We start from the raw sequence: 8,778 nt of genomic DNA on the forward strand, positions 1-8,778 counted from the left end.
GAAAGCAGATCTAATTAGATGATTTACAAGTATTTAAATGATTTATTGGTCTTTCTTCCTATGTTCTATATTCTCTGCGAACGCATTAAGGGCTACTTCGTTTGAATTCTAATTATCGGGTAATTAATTTCATGTTATTACATAACTGACTTCATGACTTGGGTATTCATAACTTATTGGGATTTCCTAAAAACAAGCACTAGGCAACAGTAAAAAAATTTTGTGATGCTATTCAAACTTTTTCAGCCGATTTAGGTTAATTTTAGGGTGCTGAATCCGAATCTGACTTCCGTTTTCTGACAGCACGTGTAGTTTTTTTTTTAGTTATTCACAGCATCAGATTTTCCAACCAATTGATAATATTCACAAAGTAAGCTATTTGCTTTGAATTTTCATTCATATACTCATCACTGAAACAAAAAAAAAGTGCTGACAGAGGTGTTTCCAGGCTATGATCAAAGCGAAAGGTGGTCATTTAAAAATTTATTTAGTGAAATTGATTAACAATTTACATTGGAATGGGTGTACCAAATTTCATTTTCCTTTCTAAAGTTGAATAATGAATATCAATGTTTAAATCTTTCTGGGTCACCCTGTATGTATTATCAGTAACTTACTACAAATCTAATTCTTACATTTTCTCATATCTTGCTCTCTATACACTCAGTTCCAACTACATCTCATATCGAATCTACACCTAACGGCTGCTTCCAATTACATTTTGTTATATACTGGGAACGTTCCTTGATAAATAAATTAAACACATTAGTTATAGAGGTCCGTCCTTTCTTTCGAATCCCGAATCTAATCTCCATCTAATGATTGTTTTAGCACATACTCAATCCTCTACACAGAGAACACAATTTTAATTCAGCTCCCATCTAGCTATCTTAAAGACCTTTACATTCTTTTTCAGAAGCCTTTATCTCCTACTTATAGAAACCAGCACATACAATTAGAAGCTACTTTCCCTTACTTTCCACTACATACTCGCTTATAACAGTAAATCAATTTGTTCATTACCAGCACAAAGTTTGATAACTTTACCAGCACTCATATCACTTCTGGGTATTGTTATCCAAAACATACAACAGATACTTATCAGCCGATATCATTTGTCATAATACATGAAACATAATATCAGTGTTCTTTCCACAAGATTAAAACAATGTATGACACTCGACGTGTCCACTGCTACAATGACTATTTTCTTTTTACTTTATATCAACTTCACGAGAGCAGAGAAGTAAGTTGATATAAAGTAAAATATCTCAGGTAAACGGGATTGTCATGTCAAACACATTTTGTTCACTAGAGGTAAAGTGTTATATCAGATATACAGGTACACATACATATATACTTATATACATGCATACATACATACATACATACATTCACACACAAACACACACACACGCACACATTCACACACACACAAACACAGACAGACAGACATTCACACATACACACAAACATACAGACAGACAGACATTCACTCACACAAACACGCAGAAACACACTCACAAACAGACATTTACACACACAACCACAGACATTCACACACACAAACACACACAGACATTCACACACACAAACACACACAGACATTCACACACACAAACACACACAGACATTCACACACACAAACACACACAGACATTCACTCACACAAACACACAGACAGACATTCACACGCACCCACACCAATAGTCTCGTTTGAACTAATACATCTCGAGACACACAAAAAAAAAATAGCATTATTATTAACAGCAGGTAAATACTGTGTTGAAAAACCCTTTTTGGATCGATATTTCTACTAGAAGAGGTTTTCAACCCAATATCAGATTCCATTATTAGTAGCTTTATGCGTATTCCTCGACAGAAACTATTTCTCAGGAAATTTGTCCACGTTTTTTCGAAAGTTTCTTACGACCTCAACTATATGGGCGCACGTACGTACGTGTGTGTGTGTGTGTGTGTGTGTGTGTGAGTGTGAGAGAGAGAGAGAGAGAGAGAGTATATGTGTATTTCATCATGACACTCTGAAAGCGTACCACATTATATAAATACAACCTATGACAAATTTCGTTGGATTTATGTTGGAGAAACATTGGCTTTCATATTTAGAAGCAGAAGAACTTTAGCTTTGAAAAGCTGATTTACGAACGGTCAAGTGTAAGCAGAACTTGCGAAGAGCTCAGATATTTATTGTGATATTTTTAACACATGCACAAACCATCATGGCCATATTTATAAAAAGCACTTCTAACTGAAACACGTAACTTTACTGACTGAATGTTATATCTATTGGATATTCGAAAAAGCTGTTTTTCACTCAGCCTCGTACGTAATAATTACTTAAACAAAATTTAATCCTCCTCCAATATTGTAAAACACATATCAAATCAAATTTTTCCACTGCAGCCATTCGGAGAAACAGCTACAGCGCACATTCCACCAAAAGTTCAAATACTCTACCAAGTCGACCTCACAACTCTAAGTTTTAAAAATTATTAAGATCAATATTTGAGTTTACTTAACAAAATGTAAAATTCTATTGTTCTGTCCTGATTGCCCCCAGTGACAAATTAATTCTAGATCTGCGTGTTTAATATATTTGATTTATTTTTCTACTCAACATCAAATGTGTTGATAACAATCACTTGGAGCCGTCCTAGAACCCTCCCATGCTCTACACACTAGTGAATTTACAGAGGTGGGAACATTATCTTAATGTAATTTATGCTTCATTGGTATTTTAGGTTAGCATTATGCTTTGGACTAAAAACAACCGTAGTTTCTATTAAAGCTTTTACCAAGAATGGTGAAAGTTTTCCGCAGCACTCTAAACTAAAAAATTATATTTACATCCATATTCTTGTATTATCATTAATCTTTTACTTGTTTCATTCATTAGACTGCGGCCATGCTGAGGCACCATCCTGAAGAAATTTAGTCAAATGAATCAACCCCGAGACTTAATTTTTGGGGTAATTCTAGTACTTATTCAATCGCCACTTGATTACCGAACCGCTAAGTTACGGGGACATAAAAACACCAACACCGGTTGTTCAAGCGGTGGAGGGGACACACACACACACACACATACGACGGTCTTCTTCAAGTTTCCGTCCACCAAATTCAAACATAAGGTTTTAGTCGGTCCGGATTTATTGTACAAGACACTTATGTAGGTACCACGTAGTGAGGCTCAACCTGGAGCCATGTGCTTAGGAAGCGAGCTTCTAAGCACGCAGCCACACTTGCGCCTCTACCAACTTCTCAATAATCTATAGAACAATATTTATATTAAGTTATATATGTCTGCAATGACCGACGCTAATCAACGTGAAACACTACTGCGATCATAGATAGAATATGGCCAGAGGCATTGAAAAGAGAATGGTTTAGAAATAGATTTTCATTGTCTCTGATAAGAAAATGGCAGTTGATGTTAGCTGACGTCTTCGCAATACTTGATTTTACTTCTTTCAGTAACTGGAATGCGGCCATGCTGGAGGACCGTCTTCAAGGGCTGAGTCAGACAAATCGCTCCTAGTATATATTATTTAAAAGTCTAGTACTCATTCCATCATCTGTGTCTTTTGACGCAGCGTTTGGATAGGGATGTGTAAACAGAGCAACACTATTCGTCAAACAGTGTGGGGACAAACGCAGACACGCGCGCGCGCGCACACACACACACACACACACACACACACACACACACACACACACACACACACACACACACACACACACACACACACACACACACACAACACACGTACACATAGATATACATGCACACATATTTGAATACATACATACATGCCAGGGACGTGCAGCCTAGGTAGGCAGTGCGTACCTTGGATAAAATAGATTAATAGCAGCATTTCCATCTCATGGCAAAATATGTACCTAATTCAATCTCAATATTTTTGAAGGTTACCCTGATTACTATGCATAAAATACAAATTGTCTTGTTTTATATATATATATATATATATATATTGTGTAGATTAGATAGACATAATTGACGCCTGCCTTTCAATCTCCATATTTATTCTAAACATAGTACACGTGTTAAGCACATTTCTACAAAAACATTTTCTTTACGTGCTATGAAGGCAGAAATAGATCTGCCTTCAACTCAGTCACGCGCCTGAGTTTCGCTTATTTTTTCTGTGTTTTACTACATAAAGGTCACCAACTGCCGACCCTGGGTAATTACTGACGGCACATGTCTGATGCATAGATATATATCATATATGGAGATCGACCTGTTTAACTCGCTGACCCTTACATTTACTCCTTTACCCCCTCAAGCTTTAGCCTTTTGTGCACTACTAAGTCTACCCTATACTGAGAGTTGATTCTCTCTATGAACTAGTATATATATATATATATATATATATATATATATATATATATATATATATATATATATATATATATATATACATACAAAGAGAGAGAGAGAGAACAAATAGTGAATACAGTTCTATATTTAAGAGATGATGAATTATTTACATTATTTAAATTTGACGGATATTTATCTTCATCTTGTTTGTTAACAACAAACAAGATGAAGACAAATATCCGTCAAATGTAAATAATGGAAATAGCGAGGGATTATAAATCCGGGCAAAATACTTCATAAGCTAACAGTGTTACTTAGATTAGGGAAAAGCTCCGAGTAATCTTTCGATAGGGTCTGAAGTTACAGCAGGTGAGGGTTCGGCAAATTCTTGCGGAATAACCTGCACGGATGATTTGTTTATAATCATTAAATATTTGCGCTGTACATAGCTCACACCCCACGATATATAAAATTGACATTGGTTGTAATGCCGCATAGCGTAACACACGTCATATATCGATGTGATAGCGGAGCAACATCAGATGAAGTCTGGAATTCGAAGCCACGGACTCATCATCCTGAATGGGATACACGTACCACTATCCCTCTATTTCTTTCTTTCTCTCTCTCTTTCTCTCTTTCTCTCTCTCTCTCTCTCTCTCTCTCTCTCTCTCTCTCTCTCTCTCTCTCGCACACATACACACGCACGTTTATATGTATACAAGATGTGAGGTATATTATTTACAATTGACGGATATTTTTCCTCATCTTTTCTGTTGTTAACACAACATTTCGGCTGATATACCCTCCAGCTTTCATCAGGTGTATTGGGGAAATTTCGATGTTATTATTATTATTACTGCCTGGAATCGAACTCGGAATCTAGGGACTATTATGTCCAAGTATGGAATGCGCTTGATGAAGGCTGGAGGGTATATCAGCCGAAACATTGTGTTAACAACAAACAAGACGAGGACAAATATCCGTCAATTGTAAATAATGTAAATAATACCTCATCTCTTAAATATAGAACTGTATTATGTGAGGTACATTTGAGGACATTTAGTCATCAGTGTATTACTAGCTAGAAACCAATTAAACAGATTTTCACTGCATTCACATCCCACCTCCTCTGGCAGATAAAACACCAACACTTTAAAAGAAAGGGCATGCAATTAATGATCCATATGTGAGGAACTCCATCATTAAATTTCCAATTTGCGAAATGTTGCTAAATCCTTTGTACATAATTAATTGGAAGGAATCGAAAGCCTCTGGCGGGAATCTTTCAACTCTAAGGTAATACAAGGGGGTGTTGAAAAGTTCCAAGCTTCAAGGTTATTGTGAAAGGCTCGGTTGGAGACCCAATCCTCCTATCTTTTATCGGGCTTAGAAATAATTTAGGACCGCAGCAATAAGTATGTACATCTGAGAAGGGAATGTGTTGAATAAAATCATAATTAACTAATTCTCCTGTACTTTCTTTTACCCAAAGCCAGGGAATTTTTAGCACCCCCTCGTATTTATGCCCACTTAAACATGGATGTTCTATTAGAGTAAACTATACTGCGGTAGTTAGTATGAGAGAAATCTCATATTGTCTTTGTAGTGCAAAACGCATATCGCTAGCGGGGAGATAAATTCCCGTTACGTCCCGCGCCGAGAACACCAGATCACATGATTTCGACCTTGTTTGGTCTAATCAATGATGGACACTCGACTGCTAGTGGCAGCAGTAATTTATCTCCCAGTCAACATGCTGATCTCTCGATTAGCCAGTTCGTTTGTTAAGATCATATATTAGCGACAGAAGCATTATTAAGACCGAGCGATAATATCTATGCCTACATAAACGTGTGTGTTCCGTCAGAACAAATTATATTGCGGCAGTTACCATGAGAAGGACACTAATATATATATTTGCTTGTTAGGGCATAGATATGCAAAAGGGAAGGATTATAGCCGACTGAATCCATTTGTTCATAGAACAGCTCGACCAAAGAAAGTCTGCAGATAAGCAGGTAAAGCATCAACAATGACTGGAGGTGTAGTTGAATGAATTATATGATCAGAAAGGCATAAGCGCCAAAACATCACTATCCAGTTCCTTATCATGAAATATAGGTCATTTCAGATGCACCAATACGTCCATATTCAAAATGATGTTTAAGTTATTTACATTTTCTTAATTGTGATGTAGCTCATTAAATAATTCATAGAGCGATAGATAACTTTAATTTAGTTCCAACTCCAGCTATTTTGGCGTTTGGTGAAATTTCTATGTTTAGATGTTGCGAAGTTTGGTAATTATTTTTAATTGCACTGGAAATATTTGATTTTCCAAGTTTAATCAAAACCTTTGAAAAAATGCTTTGATTTATTTTCGTTTTGATTAGTGTTAATGGCTACATTTAATTACATCTATTTTACTGATATTTTCTTTAGTGAACTGCAAGGTCTAATGAATAAACCGAATTATCACTAGCGTTCGCTACAAGTCCGTACTGTTAATGCATAGGAGAAGTTAACAGCCATATTAATTTGACAGTTCAGTTCATAACACTTAGCAATGAAAACAGAAGCATAAACAAGGATAATATTATTCTGTATAACCATTGATATTGAAATGATGTGAGAATATATATATATATATATATATATATATATATATATATATATATATATATATAAACAGTTATGGATATATGTATGTACTTATATTCATATATATATATTATATGTATATGTATATATATATAAATATGTATGTGTGTATGTATATTGCGTCATATTATGTCATACGTGTTATTCTATTCTTTTATATTGTTTTCAAGCGAGCAATCACTCAAAGCTTCCTTAGTAAGGAGGATGATTGGACACCGCACAGGAGGTAAAAGCAAAACTTGTGAAAGGACAGATGAACTTTTCGAAGTTAACGGCCATCCAATACTGTGTATACAAGCTCTTCCTGTTATTTATGATGGACAGCGATTTTGGTACAGAAAATTCAGTGGTTGCACAGAAGATTGACACCTTTTCAACAATGGGCTGGCACAGGAGGTTCAGTCAGTAGAAGACCATGCGAAGGAGAAAGCAAGTAAGGTGTAACAAATTACTGGCAGTGAGTAACCCCTAATCCTTGTTAGGACATTACTCTAAGTGAAGACAAACTTTGATGTAAAACTTGCGGCTCGATGGTAGACAATGATATTGACTAGTTCTTCTTTTGGAGTTATTTCTCATTGTTGTTCAAGGAGTAAAATTCGTTATGTGCAAGGCATCTCCTGACTTTAAAGAATTTTAAACAGGATTTGGAGTTCTTTGGTCAAACCCGGAGGAAATCCACATAAGCGTGAAATATATGTAAATACAATGAACGATGAAAATGGACAACACAGGAAGACAAGGGTTTAGCTTAACGCTTTGAAGGAAATACCTTGACGTACCGACATCGTCATCTTATACTTGTGAATGAGAAAGCAGACATCTTGTATGTATATATGTATGTATGCATGTTTGTGTATACGCATAAATATACATACCCATATGCCTACATTTTATGTGTGTGTGTGTGTGTGCGCGCGCGCACGCGTAGTTGCGTGTGTGTGTGTACATGTGAGTTGCTCGACAGAAACCTTCGTTTAGTCTCCGTCCCACAAGACATTTGTCTTCGCGAGGAACAACACAAGACAACATTTGCCGAAACTATCATGCACGTAGATTGAACCCGATGCAATGTGAACACAAACCGAGCTTCTTTATCACACGCACATGCCAGCTCTTAATTTTAACTTACAGAATATTGAATACAGTATCTGCTTTCATTTACTTGTACGAGTGTGTTGAATATCTGAACGTCACACTTGGTTTGATTTCATTGCAATGGTACTTAATCCGATTCCTCTGCACACATTGCTGTAGCACAAGCAATAACTAACCTTGCCGCATGTTCACGCTGTTGTTAACTTGCTCTACACAAACAAGATATAATCTATCTCCTGTAACTGACTAATTATATTAATTCTAAATTCTCACTGTTATTTCATACATGTAGGACTCAATGAACTTCGTATTTATTTTTATTTTCTTTAAATAGAATAAGTATCGATTTATCTAAATGCTGTTTCGATCAAGCAACATTTTTACCTGTTCAAATTGTACAATCCTTTAATTATATAAACTTGTAATTCCGGTTTTCTTTTGTCGTCATCTTTATTGAAATTGTATCACTTTAGCTTCAACTTGACGCACTAATGTTTAAATTCTATAATTCTCTTGGGCTTTGTTCTTTGATCATATATACATCCATTAGGAAATATATTCGATCTACACTACTTCACATATTGGACATTGCTATAGAAACAATGTTTGTTGTTAGCAATCTTACTGCTTACTTTCATTTCACAGCAATCGTA

The 8,778-nt window shown here is 35.7% G+C and overlaps 1 long non-coding RNA gene across 1 annotated transcript in view; it reads left to right on the forward strand.

Annotated features, from left to right (window-relative positions):
* LOC149133414 (uncharacterized) overlaps nt 1-8,526 on the forward strand; it is a 21,737-nt gene extending 13,211 nt beyond the window's left edge. The window contains exons 2-3 of the long non-coding RNA XR_016243739.1: nt 2,918-2,990; nt 7,198-8,526. This is a non-coding gene — a long non-coding RNA (uncharacterized LOC149133414). The remainder of the gene's footprint in view (nt 1-2,917; nt 2,991-7,197) is intronic.
* Nucleotides 8,527-8,778: the final 252 nt, after the last annotated feature.

This window comes from Octopus bimaculoides, chromosome 11 (genome assembly GCF_046866305.1).
Source record: "Octopus bimaculoides isolate indiv1 chromosome 11, ASM4686630v1, whole genome shotgun sequence".
Classification (NCBI taxonomy): domain Eukaryota; kingdom Metazoa; phylum Mollusca; class Cephalopoda; order Octopoda; family Octopodidae; genus Octopus; species Octopus bimaculoides.